Here is a 23,618-nt window from a genome sequence, read left to right as displayed (position 1 = left end):
AAAGTGGTAATAAACAAGCTTCGGCGATGGAAGAATATTAATAGCCCATGTTATTGATGGCAATTGCTCGTTGATTTTGGCGTAATTAAGTCGTTGTCAATGTGTGTGAGTCTGTCTTGGCCCAGTGTCTCAGTGTCTCAGTGTGTGCAATTAAACTCGCTAATTTATGCACGGCATCTTTTGGTATTTCTTGTTTTATTTTTTTATGGGCAATCATACTTGGTACCAGCAAGTGCAAGCGGATATGGCCAGTTTGGAAAATGCATTAGAAACACTTAAAAAATCATTGGAGGGGCATTAAATTAATTAAAGTGTCGCGCGGTTAATGCCTGTGATTTATGTATTGGCAAGTTGATTTTTTTTCCGGGAAGTTAAGAGGGGTTATGGGGAATTAAAAATAGAGAAATTCAATTGATTTTATGTGAAATGGCTAAATCTAATTATGATATAAAACGCTTTAATAATTAAATTTGTGGTTAATTGAGCTATTTAGCTTGTAAGGTGTATGTATAGTTTTCTAGAACCTACCAAGTCACCCAGAAACTGAAGACTGTTCTTAATATCTTATTTATTTATATTATTACAACTTAAATATATTTTATTTTCTGCTAGAAATACTCTTGAAATTTTGTAGCTACTATAAATCTCTATAGAAATAAATATATATAATAATATAAATAATAATATATATGATTTATTTATATTATTACAGTTCAAATATATATTATTTCCTGCTAGAAATACTCTTAAAATTTTATAGCTACTATAAATCTCTATAGAAATAAATATATAAAATAAGATAAATAATAATATAATATTTTTATATAATCCCCCTAAACCGAAACCTACATGAAAGAATATCACTACTTCTGTATGTTTAAACAAAACTTTGCTTGCATAATTAATTAATTTATGTAATAATATTTATAGGAAACACATTTTAATAAATTTAAAAAATATTTAACTTGGTTTTAATATTAATTTTTAATATCTTTCTTATATAAATCCTAACTTTTATACTGCTAAGCTCTCACATAGGAAGTAAAAACCAAAGAAAACTTGCTAATCTCTGCATCGCCTAATCCCAACATGACATTAGCTAATGGCCACCGTGTCACTGTCCTCCCTTGTCCTGCCTTCTGGGCAGCCGCCTGTGGCACATTCCCCCCTTCACCTCTTCTTCACCAGCCCCCTCACCCTCTCCCTACCCCCAAAAATGGAGGTGCTGCTGCCCACCGACTGACATTTGATGGCTTCGTGATGCGCGTCGTCGCCGCCAAACATCAAACGTGGATCGTCAAACGCCCAGCAAACAACACAACAGAAAAAAGTTTTCTCTACGAATATGGCCAGAAGGCAGCTCTCTCTTTCTATCTAATACACGGAGAGAAAATATATATTAAAGATAGTTAAAGGAAATGTATATGTATAAGGAAGAAATATATGAAACAAATGACAAGGAAAAGTACAGGTTTCAAGGGAAGAAAAGTAAGAATTAAGGTGGATTCTCTTGTAAACTTAATAACTTTTATACCTATATATATCTATATAGAGAATGTTTGATATTTAGCTTATTTTTAAATTGTTTTCCCCTATTTTTGTTGAGTGTACTCTCTCCTTAGCTCTTTCTTTTGAAATCTACGAGTCTTATCAGCTTCCAAATGCAGCTAAGGCTTACAAATTAGCGCGCTGCCAACTGTCTAAAATGGCCCAAAAGGCAGACCCCAAGTCAAATGACACTAACAACAACAATAAACAACTGTTGACATAGTGTTTTTTTGTTGTACTTGTTGTTGCTATTTTTTAACAAAAAAATATATAGTGGAGATGAGAGCGTGAAAGACCTTAATTTGAAATCTAAAAAAATATATATTCCCTTTTCTATATATTTTGTATATTTTCCATATAGTTTTCTTATTTTTTTTATTAGTTTAAAAATATATAGAATAGTTTTCCTTTATGTTCCACCTCTGGAGATGTCCCCGAAAAACCTCCTACAACCATCACAATGGAACACTTGTGACTCCACCGCCGCCTGGCGCTGCGTGGGGGTGAGACTATGTCCATAGTCTCCTTGGCTTGGCTTTTGGGATTGTCGATGGGATTCGGTATCTGCGAGTGTGTGCCAACTTTTCTGGGTACTTTATGGCCACGCAGCTTCAGTTGGCCAAAAGAGAGTTGGGACTTGGACTTGGACTCCAATTCGAACTCGAACGAGGTCCAGGCTCCTGCACTCCTGTCACCAGAGTCGTATGTATTCATTTCCAAAGGGAATAACTTATGTACGCTCTGGGCACAATAAATTCTTGCACTGCAAATGTCAATTAGCCTGTTGATTTTCTCTCTTTCTTATTTTTTTTTAGCTGGTTTTTCTTTTTGTTTTTTTGTTTGTGTCTCTCAGTTTTTCTGGTCAGCAGGGGAGAGCGTGAAAAATCTAATTGGCTTGCTGGGTATTTGTTTTCGCGAGGCCCCTTTGAATTGATTTGTATTCAATGCAGACAGAAAAAATATGGGGTAATAATGAAGGGAAATTTACTAAGTTAAAAAATATAAAAGAGTTTTGAAAACTAAAAATTTTTGTAATTTCAACTAAAAGTTACTTAAAGCTAGGTGAAGAAGTGCTGTGAGAAGTAATATTGTATGCTTAGAATGTTCTGTGTTTTGTTATAGTTATATTTTTGGGAAATATTCAGTTAAAAAAGAGCTTTATAGGTACCGAAAATATTTATTTAAAGTTCTTTAAAGAGTTTTAAATAATTAAGTGTAATATCATTAATAGATGTACAGCTTATACCACCTTTCAGGATTTATTTTGTTTTAGAAAATACTTAAAATGCTATCGATAGAATTTTTTATTTTTAAAACACAGTGGTATTCATACATATTTTTAATTATAATATAAATAAATATTAGAAAAAATATATACCTTTGTATATAATATTTGGATAAATTAAATGATTTATCTGTTTTTTTATTATACTTATTGAATACTTTTTTGTCTAAAGATTTACTGGTAAAAATGCAGTAAGGTCAGGCTTTAAAGTTTCGTGAATGAATATAACTTATCCAAATTGTTAAATAATTATTCTTTACAGTTTATGCTTTTGCTGTACAAATATTCTAGAAATTATTAAAATATAATTAAATGTTTAAAAAGGTATATACACTTGTAAAAGTTCCCTAATGGAACTGTTAAAATCTTCTTCTTAAAGCCTATACATATTTCTTTATGTGTAGTGGGAGTCCCCTATTTGAATTTACACTTGCTGGCGGAGCAGGAGGTGCAAGGCTGCCACTTAGCTGTGAAATGATGACATAAAAGAACATATGCCCTGACACATCAATGGCAATGGAAAAGGTTGACCAAGAGGAGGAAGGAGTCAGGAGATGCTCCTCCTGGTAGAGTCGAAGGTGGAGGCGACTAATAGGCACAAAAGCGTAACCGAGGAGCTGTGACTGTGGCTCGTTTGTTTGCTTATTGACAGCTCCTTACGCACAAGAGAGTGTGGCCACAAGTGCCATTGGCAAGTGTACAATGGCCAAGTGCGTCTTGGTCGTCGTCGTTTGCCGTCTTCCTTCTGCAAAAATCTCGGGGAAAAAATCAAAAATAATTGCCAAGACACCAAGACCAAGAGAGATGCCGGGAGATGCGTTTGGTGTGATTATATTGGTCTTTTGATACGTTGACCAAAGGGCCAAGAAATCCACCAACAGCCGTTGCCAGTCTGCGGACATTGACAGGTCAATATTGATGGAAACAAGATTTATATGACAACGCCGGCTATATTTTCAAATTTAATGAGCCAAAGCGAACCGACTGGCCATAAGGAAGTGCAGCACTTTGGGTTGATACTTGGGGGCTATGATGATGGATCCAGAGGATGAGCGAGCGGTGACTTGGATGCGATATGTGGACATGGACGTGGACGTGGAGAAGTGTCGAGTAACTCGCTTAAATGATGTGCTAATAAGGCGCACATAACTCTGGAAAATATGATGGGTCTCCTTGGTCTCTCGCGGCGGCATCTTTTTCTTATGGGATTGGGTAAATTTTAATAGTACGGTTCAAGGGAATAGGGACCAGAGGGATTGTTTAGTAATATTGTGTAAAAATTGTTGAGCTACTAGAACTAGATCAATTTATAGGAAAACTCCATGCATTGATTTGAATTTTTAAATATAAATAATTATCTAAACCATATTTAGTTTCGACTTCTCATAGTTCAAATTCCTATTTATGATATATAATCCTATTTAATAAGGATTATATATATACTATTAATATATATAATATTAATAATAATGAATATAAATATTATTCTAAAATCCTTTTAAATCCTTATTAAATAGGATTATATATCATTAATATTTTTAAAATATTTCCTTGCAGTTCTATTAATTTCCCCTCGATTGTATGCAAGATTCGCACAGTCCTTCTGCCTGGGGATTTCACGCGCTCACATATTTGGTATCCTGGAGCTGTGCTAAAATTATGGCAAATATGATGTGAATTTTTGATTTCCTTCAAGTTGTCCTTAATGAGCCAGCAAACTAATGAGTTGCGTAAACTGCAAATAAAATTTAGGTCACAGGTGGGGGAGAGAAAGATCTATTATAGTATTACAAAATAAATACAAATTAAGATATATATATTTCCTTAACATTACCAAGACATCCTTGACCTTTTGCCAGACTATCTGCCATCGGACAGTGTCGGGATGATGCTTTCATACCCAGAAAATTCGCAACACCTACTGGGATACCTACACCTACACCCACACCATGTCAACATTCCATTCCGGCTCCATTATCGCTGCACGTCATCGCGAATGGATGAAGTGAAGGGGCATCGGCATCGGTATACCCAACACACCGCCCGTCGTCACTTGTCTGATATATCACCTGTACTCCCTACCAGCAGGAACAAAAAAATACAAAAAATAAATAAAAAGCAACCTCATGAAGAACAAAACCAAATTGGAACAATGTGCTTGCCATCAGGGCCCTCAGACAATTGTCACACTTCAGACTTGGTCTTGGATTCAGAGTCTGATTCAGATTCGTATTCGTATTCACATTCAGATTCGGCTTTGGACTCAAAGTCAGCCAAGTTGAGGCTTTTGGCGCTGGCGTCTTTTGGGGCGAATCAAATGCATTAATCCAATTTACGCATGCCGGGCCCAGACGCAGGCCATGATCACTGTCCTGGACAAAGGCACTGAAAAGAAAATATTGAAAAAATTATACTAATAATTTAAAATTACATTTTAATTTGGTAGTAAAATTGATTCAACAGAGAGTAAGAAAGTGCTTGAGAGTGAGCATTATTATATTGAATTTGTTTCAAATGAATGAGAAGAAATTTTATAAAATATATACTAGTTTAAAAACGATTTCGAAATTTAAATTATATGCATTTTTAGAACATATTTTATAGAAAATGTTTATAAAATTTATACTAGTTTAAGAAGGGATTCGAAGTTTAAAATATAAGTAATTGTTTTCTGGAAAGTCTTGAATATTCATTTTAATTAGAAATACATTTTTGTTTCTTTTTCAGGCACATTTTATGGAGACTTAAGAACGAATTACCTTGAGAGTGAAGTTAACTCAGTATGTAAGTAAATATTAAATTATTTTAAATTTTTGATAAATAATGTTAATTATACATTTTGGGGCTCATTTTTATTACATTTAAAAAAATGCCTTTGGATTTTAGGAATATAAATCTTTTAATTAAATATATTTCTGTTCGTTTACGTAATATTCTCAATATATCGATGCGTTAAGTAATATTCTCTTTATGTTTTTAATTATTATTGTGTATACGTAATTTTTTTTCATACAATTTTTTTATGCGTATACGTAATATTCTCCATATATCCATGCATATACGTAATACTCTCCTTATGTACAATATATCATTTTTTGAGTATACTTAATATTTTCTATATATCTAGGCGTATACGTAATATACTCTTTATATATATATTTATTATTGTGTATACGTAGTATTTTCTTCATATATTTTTTATGCGTATACGTAATATTCTCTACAGATCCATGAGTATACGTAATATTCTCTTTATGTACATATATCGTTTTTTTACGTATACGTAATATTCTCTACAGATCCATGAGTATACGTAATATTCTCTTTATGTGTGTAGTTTTTTTTTGTATACATAATATCTTCTTGATATAATTTTTTTGCGTATACGTAATATTCTCTATAGATCTAGGCGTATAAGTAATATTCTCTTTTTACGTATACGTATTATTTTATTGATATAATTTTTTATGCGGATACGTAATATTCCCTTTGAAGATCCCTTTTGTTTCTCCATGTGTGTTCTTGATGGTTGGTCTGTTGGCCACTTGCTCCAGAATGTAGACAACAAGTAACTCGCCCGATGACGGCCCCCGCTGAAGCTGTCAGAAGGAATGCGTTCCATAAGAGCAGCAGATACAAAAAAAGTCAAGAAAAAATATATGTAAAACACTTTGCCAATCCCCAAGAGTTTGGATTCGGAGATTTCTGTGTAAATTTGCAGATTTTGTTCGGGTTTTCCTTTCCTTTCCATTTTTTTTTTTTTTTTTGCTTGGCTTTTTGAAAAGTTGGCAGCACAATTTAAGAGCAAGGCAATCAAGGAGGCGCAATCTGGAAGAGTTCGCAAGTGCAGGCGACCGTTGACAATTTTATTTATTTACAGTTGCCAACTGTCTATATAAATTGAGACCGTTGACCGGGTCTCCTCTCTCCTCTTTTTACCCCTCTGATGTTTTTTTTTTTTAGCGAACTGGACAATGTCAACATAGTTGCAATTAATTTGTAACCGATTATCATCTTCAGGTGCCAAATAAACTTCTCAACGTGTTGAGTGTCCTCTCCATATCGTTTTTTTCCCCGCTTCGTTGTTTGTTCTCCTTTTTTTAACTCCTCCTTGATTTAAAAAAAAAAGAGAAGGAATTGTGGTTGTTTTTTATACTGGCTTTTGCATGTTTTGTGGCGTCTGCTTTATGTGCAACATGGTCACATAAACAAGATCAATCCGCTGCTGGTTGTGGTCTCAAATGTGGTGCAATATTCTGTGGACATAAAGCAGGGAATAGCTTCATGACTCCTACTAGAGATGGGTCACCTAGAAAAATTTTAAGGTTTATAGAAAGAGAATTTTATATTTAATTTTAGGATATTTTTTGGTATTTATTATGCTTTCAGAAATAATAAAATGAGGTAGGTATGACTGTGGGGTATTTTGTATTTAAAGCTGTAATTAATTGGAATATATATAAATCTCCTAAGGTATAACTACAATAGTATTCATATGTATAAACATGAAAATTTCTTATAAATTTATTTAATAGAAATGATTTATTTAGGATTGCCAAAAGCCCATCTAAATATTTGAAGATTTATTCAGTTATTATAATTTTTCAACTATAATAAAAACATAAAGCTGTTGAATATCACTATTAATTTATCATCTTTTTGTATATGTTACTAAACACTTCAACGACTTTAAAGGATATTGTTATATATTTATTCTGTTTATTTATTTGTTACTTATTATTAATAATAGTAATATCATATCATACCAACATTGAAAAAATGTAAATAATAACTTTATGTTATAATTGGTTATTCTTATCTACTATGTGGTAATAAAGAAACCACTTGTATTTTATTATTGCTTATTATTACCCAATATAATTATCCCAACTATCGTAGCTTTTACTTTTCCAACTTGATCTTGTCACGATCTCATCTCCAGAGCTACTTCTTTATTGTCATTAAAATATTTTATTATTAGTTATTCTTATATACTATATTAATATACGTATTAAAAATATACTTTTTATTTCGATATTGCTTACTATAACCCACTTTAATTATCCCAACTATCGTAATTATTTCCTTGTCAACTTGATCGTGTCACGATCTCATCTCCAGAGCTTCTTCTATATTATTGTCATTTTTATATTTTATTCTTTACTACTATAATATAATAATAATTAATATATGTAGTAAAAATATAATTTATATTCCGATTTCGCTTATTATAACCAACTTAAATTATCCCAATTATCATTAATATTTCCCTGTCAACTTGATCGTGTCACGATCTCATCTCTAGAGCTTCTTCTATGGGTGACAGGTTGCCATTTGGCTGTGCGGGTCGCTCGCTTCGGTTGCCAACACTTGACGGATTTAATTATTTCGACTCTCCAGCTCCAGCTCTCCAGCGAGCTCTTTAGCTCTTCACCTCCTCAGATCTTGAGCTCTCCTCCTCGGAATCCTCTCCAGTGCCACCAAGTGGACACTCTGCACTTGGACCCAAAAGGAGTTGCGTGTCGCCTGTGGGCATTCCACATGCATCATGTCCAATCGTAATGAGAAAATATGGCATTTGTGATACAATAAAGTGTGCTTCGCACTTATGTTACACCAACATACGACTGCGAGTGCGACCGAGTGCCAATGAAGTGGGGGACTTCAGGTTGAGACCGTATATACAGTCTCTGAAATTAACCCCTTTATTAATTGAGTTTTAAAAAGTAATTAAAAATATGACTAAGACACCAAAAAAGATTTGAAAAAATATATTTTGAAGAGTATTTTTTACAATTTTATAAACTAAATTAAAGTATAATGAGTTCCCATCAAGGAGGAAGCATCTTTAAGCGAAAAAATCACTCTATAGAAGTGCCTGAATTCATATTTAAATAAAATCCAATACAATTATTAATTATTTTATAAAAATTACAATAATTTGCCCATTAATTTAACCCCCAATGGGTTAATTTCGATCCTTTTGTGGGGCGAATGGAGATTGTACTTGCTTCTGCTGTTGGCATTCTGCATGCGCCTAAATTATGTTGACAACTGTCTGTAGCGTCTCATTGCTCCGTCTGCTACTCACTCATTATGCCACAGCGACAAGACTTGGCTCAGTTTTGCTTTCGGCCAACTCTTCTGGGCCACGTATCATATCGCCGGCTTCATGCAACATGCAACTGCAACTAGCTGCGGCTTGGCAATCGCCAATGTCTTCCACGAGAGAGAGGAGCCTCTGTCCGAGAGCCGAAGCCTAATGCCTACGCCATTTATTAAATGTCGCCACGGTGCGACAATAACTTTATCAGCCTCAACCGAAGAAGCTGCTGTGGCACGAGACAACTACACAGTGCACAGAAAGAAAAACTACGAATTCAAATTAATCTTTTTCAAATGAAAAATATATTCAAAAAATATATTTATACCTTTGCAGGGTGTTATAATTTTAGTCAAAAGCTTGCAACTATGTGAAGGAGTCATTTCCGACCCCATAAATTATATATATTCTTGTTCAGCATCAGCAGGTGAATCGATTTAGATATTTCTGGAAGAAAAAAAATTTACAAAATTTTTTGAAATTTTTTTAGTGGGTAAAATTCATAAATTCAAAATGTAAAAAATTGACAAAAAATTTAATTTGTGTAAACTTTAATGTGAGTATGCAGATTTGTTAAGCTAATAAAAACTAACATAAGACAGCTTTCCGAATTGAAATTAATGCTGTTTTGGCTAAGTTATGGTTATTTTTAAATTTGATTTTTAGGGAAAATTTTCATAAAAATATAGATAAATATCTACTTAAAGAATGGGATTGTAATTTTAGTCATTTCCATTTACAAACATTTTTCTTTGAGTATGCAGTTTTGTAACCGCGATAAAAACTAGCACGGGACAGCTTTCCGAATCAAAATTAACGCTTTTTTGGCTTTGTTATAAATTTTTTAAAATTTGATTTTTAGCAAAAATTGGCGTTAAAATAGATAAAATATGGTATTCTAATTTCAGTCAGAAGCCTATAAAGCAGTGAAGGAGTCATTTCCGACCCTATAAATAATATATATTCTTGATCAGCATCAACAGCCGAATCGATCTAGGCATCTCTGGGAGAAAAAAAATGTAAAAATTTTTTTCGAAATTTTTTAGTGGATAAAATTAATAACTTTAAGATGTGAAAAATTGACAAAAATTTGAATTCGTCTAAGGTTTAATTTGAGTATGCAGATTCGTTAAGCTAATAAAAACTAACATGGGGCAGCTTTCCGAATCAAAATTAATGCTTTTTTGGTTTAGTTATGAGTTTCTAAAATTTTGATTTTTCGATAAAATTGTCATATAAAAATATCGATAAATATTGATTCAATGAATGCGAATATTTTAAGCTTAGTTATGATAGATTGATAGAATGTTATAATTTTTGTAAAAAAATATTTATAGTTTTTTTTATAGTTAAAAGTCAGGCGATTTTTTGCAGTGTTTCTAGACACGAGTCAAGTCAACTCAAGGCAAAGAAGATGACTTTGCATGTCCAAGGCGGTGCTCTGGTTACTCCACTGGATGCCAAGTGCACAACACATTAACCCATTGAAGGCCAATGTCAAGTGGGATGACGGTCTTCAGTTTTAGAAAGGAAAATGTCTAATTAAAGTAAATAAAACTGAACATAAATTAAATTAAAGAAGACTAAATACAACATTTCTTGGAAACTGATTTCTAAATTAGTCTAGGTTAAGTTATGTTAAGTAGATTTAAATATTTTTTTCATATATGCATATATTTGGTTTATGTATCCAAATCGTTTGGCGCAGTTTATTAAATTAAAATCTAAAAATATCTAAAAATGAATTATTAAAAGACACCCATACATATTTTAAAGTGTTGTAGTTTTACTTAAATTTAATGATCAGTTTCAAAGATTTAGATCATTGTTATTTAGTATAAACTCAGTTTTCTTGACTTATATATTTAATTTCTAATAACTAAAAAGACTCATATAAATATCTAAGTGAAGAAAATTGATTTTATAGTTTAAAAAATGCTCCAGCTCTTAGAAACTGTAGTCTTTTAATAAATGTTTATTCTAAATTAAATTATTTGAATGTGTTCTTTAAATTTCACTAAAAACCAAGGTGTTAAGCCCAAATCAGGTGTAAGTCAGCCATGGGACATGGCGATTGCGATTTTGCCCGAAGAAGGAGCTGGTCTACATCCACTTTACCAGCTCATTAAAAGCCATTGCACCCACTGGCAGGAGTCCCAAGATCCTCCGCCTTATTTTTTTAGCATTGCGTGTGCATTGCCCTCGGGTGTGTCGAGGGAATCTCAGACCTGGTCGGAGACCCCAAAGTATCGGCCATTTTGTGAACTGATTCGAATTGTAAATTTGTCGCCATCCGTATATATATTTGTACATATTTTACACAAATTAGCCGATTCAGATTTTATACATGAATTCTAAACGAGTTATATGAGGCTGCTTGGCGAAACCTGTCGGGGAATAATTTTTGAGACGCCAACAAATTAAAAGTCCAATGGTGCAAGCGAAATATCAACGGCTTTTCGGGGACCTCGAAGGCGATAATAATATTAAATATTTTTTTTTGAGATCACCTAATGAGAATTTCGTGTTTCAGTTTTCGGCTCGAAACGAAAATGCCGAGCCATGCAAATTTTGTGTTGAGCTCACATAAAAATAAATAAGTCGTCAGCGGCTCAAAGTGCCATAAATTCTAAGAGTTTATTTTCATACCAACGATCGGGTCAATATTTGCGTTAAGCAAAAATCCTGTGTGCTTTGGTTGGTTTTAAAGAAATTTGACAAAATAATTTTTGGGGCAGCAACAATGTTGTTCGTGTCGTCTCCCCGCGCCATTAAAAAGTGACCATAAATAATTGGAAACTCGAACTTCGAATCGAAGCGTTTTTAATTAGTCGAATCGCCAATGTGGATCCAGTTTTCTGTACAAAAATAACGACGAATCAGGTGTTGTTGAAAAACGGTTTGAATTCAAATCAATTTCATTTCGAATGCGTGATGGAGTCTCTCTCCAATGTCAGTTGGTTTTTTTTCTCTAGTCTCTAATGGCGTCCAATTTGACTAAATTATTCATGGCAGCCACCGACAGATTCAACTTGTTTTCCCCGCTTTTTGAAGCCAATCTCAATCAGTTTTGTCATCGAGCCATCATAAAATTTGTATAATTTTTACGGTCTACCCAAAAGTGACAGTCATCGGTTTTTAGTTGGACATCCACTTGATAAGGTCCGCTTGTCTCCTTGATTTGCTCGATCGCATTTGTATTCTAATTTGAAGTTTTTCCATATATTTACTTTTTGTTTTTCAATTTTCCTCAACTCATTTGTGATTGTTTTTTAATGAAGCCTATGAATGTGTAACGAAATTTGTGGATGGGTTTAATTGGTTACAGCATTTAGATGCGATAATTATTGAATATCTTTTCGAATATTTAACTATATGGGATTTTATGGTTTGAAATATTTTGGAATCTCTCGTTTGTAGTTGATTAAAATTGGAGCAAAGGTATGGGGTAAAAAAATGGTGAATGAAATGGAGAAATGGAGGAATTTTAATTTCCTAAAGTTTGAATGAATTTTTGGTCATTAAATTTGTAGAGAGAATCGGGTAATTAAATTCTTTGGGTGTAGTTTAGATAAGAAATGGTGTTAAATGATAAGAAAGCTGGAGAAAAACTAGCGTTTTAAATGAGCTAAAAGAGTTATGTAAAGAATACTCTTAGAAAACTTGTGAAAAGTCTTGTGAAACCTTTTTAAAAATAATTATATTATATTATAATTATTATAATTATATTAAATAATTATAAATTCTAATTAAAAAGTTGTACTATTAAAATCTTTGTAAGATATATATTTTGCAGTAAATCTCGATAGTTAAATATAATAACTCCGCTTTTCTTTTAGCTAAAATATACATTCTTCATCCTTAGGCTATGCATTCCACCTTTCAAAATTCCATACCCTTCACTTCATGTCCAGTTCACTTTATCCTGTCTGATCACTAAATCCCAAATGACAGGCTGGCTCAAAACAAATGTTAACCTCCTCCCCAAAGTTGGTTTAAAAACTCCTCTCAATTTCCCCTCTGCTGGAAAATTGTGTCCAACTTGTCAGAGCTTCCTGCTGTTGCCATTGCATTTTCCCGTCCTCCTTTGCCCCCTTTATCAATTTAATTGAAACGCCCACGTCATAAACTTGGAGGCAGTTGGTCGAATGTCTGAATGTCTGACTGTCTGAAAGTCTTTCAAGCCCCCATTGCGTGTTCAAATGTTTGCCATTTGCACCCACGCCCACTTAAAGCAAACTCCTAACTCCCGGGCTCCCCAAAAAAACAATATCTGCATGGATATGTATGTATATGCAGGCGGGCACTAAATTTCGGTTAAAATTATTGTTATTACACCGAAATCGTTTATTATTAATTTTAATGTATGGACAGCGTTGCGTGACGCTCCCCATGGCGGCTGTTTGGTTTGTGCATCCAAAAATAAAGGCAAATCCGTTGCAAATGCGTCACGTGACTCATCCAGGGAACCAGGAAAAGGCACAGGCGCAGACAGGAGTCGTCCTTTTGCTTCCTGGTTTTGGAAGAGGGTATTTTTTTATATCGATGCACTGGAAATGGTGTCCTTGAAGTGGGAGTATTTTAGTGGGGATTTTATTAAAAATAGTTATCTAAAATTAGAAAGAAATGTGATTAAAATTGTAAGCAGTTTTAAATTGTATATATTTTTCAGCACACTGTTTTTATATTTTGTTTAATTATTTTCTTTATGTATTAATTTAAAATCTTGTAAATATTTAAACCAGTTTTTTAGTCAATATTTTGAATTGATTTTTATGAAATAAAACATTATAGTTCGCTTCTGTTTCTTCATATTTAATTAAACAGCTTTTTAACTATTATCTATCTATTATCTCAAATGTAATTCCTTTATTAATTTTATTTAAACTTTTTTATTGGAATAATTTATTTATTTCTTAAATATTTTTTTCTAGTGTCGCTTTTCCTCTGTATCTTCTATTTTCCAAAGGACGTGCCCGACGACTGGGTGCAGCTCCTGTCCAGGTGAACGCAGTTCATGGGGTGGCAAGGGCAAGGTGGCACGCGTCGTTGTATTCCCAATCCCAATCCCAATTCCAATCCCAATCCTTAACCTCTCCCCTTCGCATCGAGTGGAACTTTTTATGCCTAATTGAAATGGCGAGGAAACTTTGTTTTGTGCTGTTTCCAATTTTGTATATTTTTTCTACCATGTTTGTTGCTCACCTTCTGACACGCTCGTGGCTCATTAATTATAGCTTCCGAATTGAGTGGGTTGCTAACAGGTACAGCACTGAGAGAAAATTGGGGGATAAAAGGAGATACAAGTTATATTTTGTATGAAATTTAATAATTAAATACTCTTACCCATTGCATAAAGGGTTCAAATTAGAAATTGATTATAACTAAGCAAAAAATCTATTAATTTCAATTCGGAAAGTTGTTCTGTGTTAGTTTTTATAGGGTTAACAAATCTGCATACTAAGTTTTTAGTTTTTAGAAAAATAAATTTTTGTCAAATTTTGACAATTTTAAAAGTATGATATTTAATGATAAAAAAAAAAAAAAAAATTAAATATTTTTTTTTCTACCAAATATGGCTAGATCGATTCGGCTTTTCGTGCTGATCAAGAATATATATTATTTATAGGGTCGGAAATGACTTCTATATTGGTTTTTAAGCTTCTGACTGAAAATACAATACCCTGGAATTGTATAAACATGATAAGTTGTTTTGTAATGTAATTAATGGTATTTGTAATTAATGGTATTTATATATTTACTTAATATTTTGATATTTTATATGATAGAATATAATATTATGTTAATATAAAATCTCAAAATACTAAAAGAATATTTTAATATAGTCCCATGACAGTTATATAAATTTTAAATTGAGATTTTAAAGATAGTAACTGAGATAGATCATATTTAAAAAGAATTAATAAGTCGTTTAGTAATATAGATATATACCTTGCGTTCCCTTTAAATTTTCCGATATAATTTTTATAAAAATCAACCCATTTCCTTGAAATATTTTTAAATCAACCCCCAAACTTTTTCAAGTGCACCCAAGGATAGGGTTGCAAACTCTGCGGGGTGTGTTCCTCTCAGGTTTTATGTAAATTAGTGACAACCATAAAAAGCTGAGCTGGCATTAAATGCATGGAAATTACATTTCCAACTTATTTGGTTGCTGCAGTTTCCATCACCACCATCAATCCGGATGCACTTGATGGCCAGATGACTCTTCCGTTTAAAAAAAAAAAAGAAAAAACTTCACAGCATTTTTGTGGGGGTGGATTGAGCAGGACCTTACACTCACGGCTGGCACCTTCACCCCGGGCGAAATGTACTTAATCATTCTGCACGCTAAATTAATCAAGTGGCTAGGAGTTTAGTCTGGGACTCTGTTTTTAATTTGTGCTGCTCATGGAATATTCAGCAGCATATGGCCCATAGTCCTTTGGTGTAGACACAGGAACATGCAATCCTTGAGGCTGCATAAAATTAGGCAAAAAAAAAACAAGTTGGGGAAATTAAAAATCAACCTTGTCCTGTCATCTGGCCACAAGCGCGGCCTCCACCGAGATCCTTTTGAACTGCTGCTGTCAGGACCCCCAGGCCACAATGATTAATCGAGTTCATCTGTTATTGTTTACAATTTCTCCATTTCTCCCCGCTAATGGGCGTGAAGCCATATATACAATTTCCTTACCGATTTCGTTCTGCTTTCTGTACAAATGAAATTAATTACTAAAAAAGCAGGTATTGTTTTTATTGTTTTTCTTGAAAGAGAGCTACAAGGTATACTTATTTAATACCTATTGATGTTACGGAAATTTATATAAAGTAAAAAACTCCTCCAACAGTCTCTTCTACTTTTCTTAAGTGTATTCCATTGTTTTTTCCTATTTCAAAGTTTAAGAAAATACCTTACCCTTAACCAAGACAACAGGTTCCAAGGAGTGAATCCCCTTTTTGTTGAGGAATTTTAAATCATGGCGACAATTTGGTTAGATCCCCGAAAACAGTAAGCAAATTGGCATGGACTTGTTAGCCCGGCTCTCTGGCATTTCAGGCATCTTAAGTACGCCTACAAAGAACATGTAAATAGAGTTTCGGTATCGAAGCTGGAACAAGGTATGCAATTTGCTCGTTTGACACTTGAAATATGTGGCAACAATACGCAAAGGAGGAACTGGAAATTTTCGTACTTTTTTTTTTCGCATTTCGCAATTTGCAATCGCCAGTGTCTGCGGTTTTATAGGCAAAATGTCAGCCAACAACCTCGTCGCAGGCGGTGACAATGACAGGTGAGAGGGGGGATATATATACACTCGGATATATCTCCCTGAGGGGGGAATGGACATCGGGGCTAACTGGCGACGACAAGTGGACAAGCCAAGTTTCTAGCTTCCAGCTTCCAGGTTTTTCCTAGCTCCTAGGAGCTGCTGGATCAGCCTGTCTATCTGTCTGGCAGCCACTACTGATCGCTGGGGATGAACTCTGAACCCGTACAAAATATGCGGCCAACTTGTTTTCCAATTCAACGCCCCAAGGCAGAAAAACAGCAACGCCCCCAAAAACTTTGCCAACTTTGAGGCAACGAATGCGGCATCTGGATCTTTTGTTGCTCTTGTTGCTAGATAGAGTCCTTAAGTTTATGAAGGCAGAAAGTTTTCTATATATTTAGGTTAGGTTAGAAAATGTTTAATATATTTTTTGGAAATTTTTAAAGTGCCTCAGACACTTATTCAATATTTAAAGAGAAGTATAAATGATTTTTAATAATTGCAAATAGATATTTCACGGGCATTACTTAAAAGTTTTATTTTAAAACAATGTTATAAATATTTTTATAAAATTTTTACTAATTTCTAGAGATTTTTTAGTTAAATTTAAAGGGTATCTAGAGCTTAATGTATTCAGAAACCATCTTAAAGTTCTTATTTGGTTGCTACTATCAACGCTGAGTGAATTTGTATGTTCACAGTTCTAAAGAGCGGGGCGCGAAAGTGAACACGGTTTGGCCAAAAAGAGGGGGAAGTCAGGAGAAGAGAAGCTCCTCGGCTCCTTTAAGCTGCCTTTTGCTCCTTTTGCCTTTACAATAGCTCAAGAATACCGCTATCATTATTCTTAAAGCCGCTAAAGTCGGCTTACCAACTCCTTGGCTTAACCAAAAACAGAGAGAGAAAAGTTAAGACACTTTTCCTTTAGAGAAAAATGAATTTGGTTTATAAAATTATACATTTTTAAGTATTTATAATTAGTATTATATGAACTTTCTTTATTTTATTTTATACTTAGATTGATCTTATATTTCTTATAATTTTAACTTTATTTTTTTCCGTGTTCTGCCACTGTAACCTCTGCCACATCCTGCCATCCTCGAACCCCTGGCAAAGACCTCCTCTGGATTCTCATTTTAATGAACCGCCGTTCTATTTTTCGCTGATCTTTCGCCACTAATAGGAACGTGTTCACGTCGTCGTCGTTGTCGTCGGCTTTTGGAAGCTGGCTGCCTTGGTGGTGCCTCCTTTGGTCCAGACAACAAACTTGGAAGCCCAACGGCAGCTTAAAATCTATGAGGACGCCTTACAAACTATGCTTAAGTGATTGTCAAGTTAGGCTTTTAATTTATCATCCATAGACAAGGCGAGAGTTGTCGGCAGCAGCCGACTAGCCAGTTGGGGGCTAAGTAGAGGTTACGCTCGGGTTAGGCTACTTTTTTTGTAGCCTCTGTTCCTGGAGTGGGTTAAGGAGTGACTAAAGGTATGCCAGGATAGTGAAGGAATATGATACAAGAATGAAATATGGAAGAAACTTTATTAAAGAAAGATTTAAAGATTATTTAATGGTGTTCCAAACTTGTTAGGAGCATCTATATAGCTTTTGTTAAGAAGTTTCTTTAATGAAAATATTTTTAAATTATTATTTACAACTTACTTCTATCCTAGATCTATTTTAAGAGGTATTTCCTAGTCGTTTTAAAGGTTACTTATATTTTTTATTGTATCCAAGTGTTTGCATTGCATAATCTTTGTTCTTTGCCTGCTGCTTGGGTGTCCTCGCGGATATAGCCTGTTCTTTTCAGCGTTCCACATTCCGGCATAATTGATTTTAAAGCGACTCTGGGCTAATAAATCGTAACTTTATCGCTTTTCGTTGTAAAATGTTTGCAGACTCTCCTCTCTTTCTCTCTCTCTGTCTGCACTTGCTGCTCCCGCTTTTCCAGTTTTCCCCCCTCACCTCTTGGTCGATTGTCTAGTAAATAATGATAGCGAAATGCTGGAAAAGCTTTTCACATTTTCGGAAAGTGGAGTTCAGAGGGAGTGTGTGGCATTATTCACAAAATGCTGCACTTGACGACGACGAACAAATTTTTGCGCTCGTTTATGGTCAAATGGCATGGCACCAGAGACACACCACACCGGCTGGAAAAGCTCCTTCTACCTGGTTCGCCAATTATCCGTACAAGCTGGCTAACTGCGAGCTGCGAGCTGTTTTCCACACCCCCAACATTTTGCGACTTTCCGACATCCCGGTGACTTTACAAGTTACTTTAACTTGGCCGAATGTCCAGCTTAAAAGTGCTGCCTGCCTGCTTGCCGATCGGTTGTTTGCTTTTGTCGCCTGCCTTTTGACAACACTGAGGAAAATTTTATATAAAAAATAAATATTTTTCAAGAGATTTTACTTAAAAAATATCTAAAAAATACATCAGTTTGGGGTTAATAAATGTACAAATAGTTTAAACATATTTTCCCTCATGTTTCTATCAGTTTAATCAGCTTTGAAATCACTTTCCTCTCTTGGATTTCTTTTTCCTTAATTTTATATTAAATTTCCTTTGAGTGTATTGTTTTTTCTTTGTATTTTTTTAAGCCAACTTCTTGTGGTATCTTGGCCAGCTTGTCCCAGAGACTTTTATCCTATGCGTCTGCATTATCTGTTGGTCTTGTTCTGTGTTCTGTTCGGTTCTGTTCTGCTTGATGTTCCCTTCGCCTCCTCGACCTTGTATTCTTCGTTGTATTTTATCGCAAAAATACTACTTGAGTAGCTTTATGGCCCATGTTGGCCAATAAAAAGCTGACAAAACAATATTCTCCTCCCTGATCTCAGAACTTTTAGCTTTAGGGATGTGTGCAACATTTTTCCAGAGTTTCCAAAACGAGCACACAAAAATCTACATATACAAGCTAATTTTTGACTGCCTATTTCCCAGAAATTGATTGGTAGAGTCTTTATAGATACGAATTATAGAGGGTGGTAAGGGGTATAATCGGTTATTTACTAAGATATATATTTAATAATTTATGGATTTATGAAATTAAATAAAAGAAAACAGTAGAAGAAACATACAAATGAAAAGCTTAGAAGTTATTGAAATGTCTTTAAATTGTATAATAACATTTTGGGGTTCTTTCAATATATTTGCTTACTAAAGTCCATTCATATTTCCTATTATATTATTTTAGATTCGTATATACCTATATTATTTTATATTGATTGTTAACAATAAAAACCTTTAAAAACCCCTAAACTTATTCCCCTTAATTTCCTAACCTTTCTCCGATAAACATCTCTCTAAGCTATTCATTTGCTTGAACCAAAATTAATCAAATATTAAAAGGTGTTACAGGGTACATTGGTGGTCCCTGCTACACCCACATTTATCAATATTTCCCCCTTAGAAACTGCGGCAAAGAAGCTTGAATAAATCGGTTGAATCTTTTTCTTTTATTAATTTAATATGCACGCCCGTTGTGCCAATAAAGTTGCTACATTTTACGCTCCGATCCCCGCTCCTATATCTATACCCCAGGGCGTGCCAGCTGGGTTCAAGTCGAAATTCTGCCGGGCGGGCGGCTTAAATCAATGGGATTCAAATAAAAAAAAACAAAAAACTTCTCAATGCTTTTCGGCTGGATTTTCGGGTTAAAATCAAAAAAAGGGAACACGGCCAAAAAGGCGCCGGTGTGGGAGAGTCAAAGACTGAGAACAGGAAATATAATTTAACTTGACTCGAAAACGCGGCATGTGGTAATTAAAAGGGCAGAGCAGGTACCTATGCTGCGAGAGGAGGGGGCGTGGCATCCACGGTAGCTATTAGTTTCAAAGAGATTACCCTGATTTCCACTTTTCGAGGCTGATGCCACAAATCAAAAGACTTAAGCAACAAACTCGATTTCAGCACCAAAAATATAAAAAGTTCCCACCGATCGGCAAATGATATTCCGTGTAGCTCCTATGTCAATGCTAAAAACCGAATGACACAATAAAATTAATATACAATGAAAACAGCAATGCGAACCCCAAAATCTAAGACCATAAATAAAGTCGGAAACCCAAGGCGGAAGGGTAGCGAAAAAATATAAATATATATATATATGAAAACAGCGCTGTTAACAAGTTCACCAACAGCTAAGAAAAAATTTATATAAAACTGAAGCAGGTAACAAATACGGCAAATAACTGTATGAAGGTTTTAAGGGGGGGCCTCTTTTTTGGCCTTAATCGATGCCCCCTTAAACCCTTTTGAACTCAGAATGTTACCCCCTATTGCGTATGGCAGCTTCCAAAGTCCATTTATTTGGGAATGCACTTAAAGGAATTATTGGAACAAGGGAATATATTTTAAGAAAATTGAAAATTATATTTATTTTATTTCATTTCTTTTAGTAGTTGTAAGTCCTTATACTTTACAAATCTCTTTAAATGTTCTTATTTTAGAAATTATTATATCCGTTAATTTTTTTTTGTATAAATGACCTTACTTTAAAAAGTTAATTGTATTCAAAATTTCTTAAGTAAAGCTTAAAATGAGCTTCTACAATCATTTTTCTTAAAATTTATACATTTATTTTCTTCGAATTATATAGTTTATTAAGTTTAGTGTCTCCATTTAATTATTTCTCTCAATTTTAATTGTATAGAAAATTTCTTAAGTACAGGTAAACATAAACTTTTACAACGAATTTTCTTACAATTTATGCAATTATTTTCTTTACTTTATGTAGTTTATGTAATTTAGTGTCTTCTCCTTTGATTATTTCTCTAACTCTTAATTGTATAGAAAATTTCTCAAGTGAAGCTAAAGATGAGCTTCTACCAAGAATTTTTTTACATTTTATGCAATTATTTTCTTAAATTTTATTTATTTTATATAATTTAATGTCTTTCTTTTAATTATTTCTCTAAATGTACTTCACTTGGTTGCCAAAAAAGATCAAACGCAAGACATGTTAGCGGCTGCTTTTGATAATTTTTTCCAAGTCCCCACATTTCTCATATTCTCTGCTCCTTTTTTTGTTTTTAGTTTGCTCTTCTGTTTACTTTATTTATGTTTGTTTTTTATTTTTTATTGTATTTCGTTTCGGTGGTCACTTTTTTGCGCAACTGGCGCTCTCGATGGTCCCGAGGATCTTGCCGGCATCATTAAATTAAAACGAAATTTAAACAATTTCACTGAAAATTATACACAAAGCGGCAGAGTTGAAGAAATCGGAGGGACCGACACAACCTGTCTCTTGGGCTGTCAGTCATCGGGCAGAGGGACAGGTTGATTACTGTTAAAATTATCACTGATTGTGATAAGCGATAACTGTGGGCACGTCATGACGATGACGATGACGATGATGGGGATGAGATTTCTGTTTTAAGTTGTTTCCCTCGCGGACTTCTTTTTTATTTGCTCTGGCCTGGCCATAACGAATTGTTACAGACTCAAATGGAGCGGCTCGTTAGTCCAACAAGTTAATGTGCATCGGCTGGAGTCGGAGTCGCCTTTTGTGATATGTTAATAAGCATCTGCCACATTGGCCACTTGATTCGTGTTTCTTACATTTTCTTTCTTAGGCATACAAATTATCAAAATTTGTTTGAAAACCGGGGACGAGGTTGAGGATTTGGCGCAAGACGAGAGAGAGAAACAAGTGTTTGCAACACCTACAACACAAGAAGGGGGCATGAATGTGCACAGAGGGAAAAGTTTTGAAGGAAATTTAATTAAAATAATAACTTAAATGAAGAAAAACCTTATTTTTAGATAAGAAATTAAGTAGGAGTACTTTATTTTAGGTATTAAAAGGGTTTGTAATTATTTTACGAATTTATTTTGAATGAAACTCAACTCTTATTATCACCATATTAAGTAGGTGTATCAATATTTATTTAAGATAATTTGTGAATATTTCCTAGCTTTTTCTTCAAGTGCTAGAGAAAGTCAGGTGTGGAATGTAGCGTGGGAAATGCACTTTATTGAAGGCAGAGGATTTTTCTGGTTAATTGTATCATCATCGAATAAAGGAAGCTAACACTTCCTCCCATCATCTTCTCCTTCGTTCTCACACTTTGTGTGATCCGATTCATAATCGTCTTCGAATGAATTTGAGTTTGAGTCACTTCTCTACATAAATTAACACATGTATAAATTCAAAGCGTTTTTAGTGTCTCTTTGGGAATCGAAAACAAAGTACCCACCAATGAGAGCTAATCTCCGTAAACGTAAAAAAATAACAAAACACAACGCAAAACCTTAACACCCAAAAAATAATAACCGAAGCCAGAGAAGCCAGAGCGGCAGCCATCATTAAAATCCAAAAATGCTATAAAAATTCAAATAAAAAATTTAAATTATTGATTAAGATCGACGAAACAAAATATTAAAACAACACAATAAAAGTGTGGCTACTTAAAAGCGAGACAGATAAAAATAACAAAATACACAAAAAACTGGAACAAAGACAAGAGTCAAAATAAAAACCAATTCGGGAAATGTTGGGGGATTTAAAGAGGAAAACTATGTCACAAGAAAATACTCTAAAATTTATAAGTATACATTTTCGTTTAAAAAAAGAGATTTTAAAATACTTAAAAATACTTTCACTTACATTTGAAAATAAGATTTCAAGTTAAGTTAAAAACCTTCATCAAAATACTATATCTCTTTTGAAAAAATACCTTTTACCTTTTCTCGCTTTAATTTTCTTCAAACTTATAAAGTCAATGCACCCCTTTGTGTAGTGTATTCCCTCACACTCAGGGAGTGACAATATTAATTTATTTAATTTATTTTAATTGCGTTCAGTGGCTGTCAGATAAAAGCCGCCAACGGCAGGAGTGGGAGATGGGTTCATAAAACCAAGGAAAATTCTCCACTCAGCTGGGATCAGGCTTCAAGTCACTTGATTGAGCGATACTTTATGAGGACGGGTTGGCATTGTTCCATCATCTCCGTAAAGCTATTAAATGTGTCAGGGATTTATTATTATATTTCTGGGTCTTGACTTTGATACGCTTTGAGTGGATTAGAAACCTATCTGGGAGATGCGTCACACATGTCGTATGAGTGATTTTTTTCGGGAATTTAAACTTCTTTGAATCGCTAGAGATTAGTCATTGTTTTTCCTTCTTCTGAAACTCCTCAGACTAACCTGGTTTGGCGCCCACCTTCGCTCCACGGGCAGCCCACTTAGTTGTTGGCAACATTTGCATATGAGTTCATTTAGCAGTTTTAAGAACTAACCTTTCTTGCAATACTCTCCTTCTGTTTAAGCCGGGAAAACGTGTGCTAATTTACATGAGAAAGAAAAGATCGCATCGCTCCACATCCTCCTCATCGACATCTCTGTTGCTTACCTAGAAAATAAAGGAGTCAACGGTTTGGAAATTAAATCAAACGAGAGATACGCCAACGTG

The 23,618-nt window shown here is 34.1% G+C and overlaps 1 protein-coding gene across 1 annotated transcript in view; it reads left to right on the top strand.

The window, feature by feature from the left end:
* The first annotated feature begins 5,560 nt into the window (after positions 1-5,560).
* Positions 5,561-23,618, top strand: part of kek3 (leucine-rich repeat, immunoglobulin-like domain-containing kekkon 3 protein) — a 238,020-nt gene continuing 219,962 nt past the window's right edge. Inside the window, exon 1 of the mRNA XM_086830990.1 lies at positions 5,561-5,617. The gene's annotated coding sequence lies outside the window, so the exon portion shown is untranslated. The remainder of the gene's footprint in view (positions 5,618-23,618) is intronic.

The sequence above is a fragment of the Drosophila serrata genome, unplaced genomic scaffold (assembly GCF_035046125.1).
Source record: "Drosophila serrata isolate PLE 108 unplaced genomic scaffold, ASM3504612v1 contig_240, whole genome shotgun sequence".
Classification (NCBI taxonomy): domain Eukaryota; kingdom Metazoa; phylum Arthropoda; class Insecta; order Diptera; family Drosophilidae; genus Drosophila; species Drosophila serrata.
The sequence above is the reverse complement of the archived record's forward strand: the minus strand, read 5'-3'. Positions and strand labels throughout refer to the sequence as shown.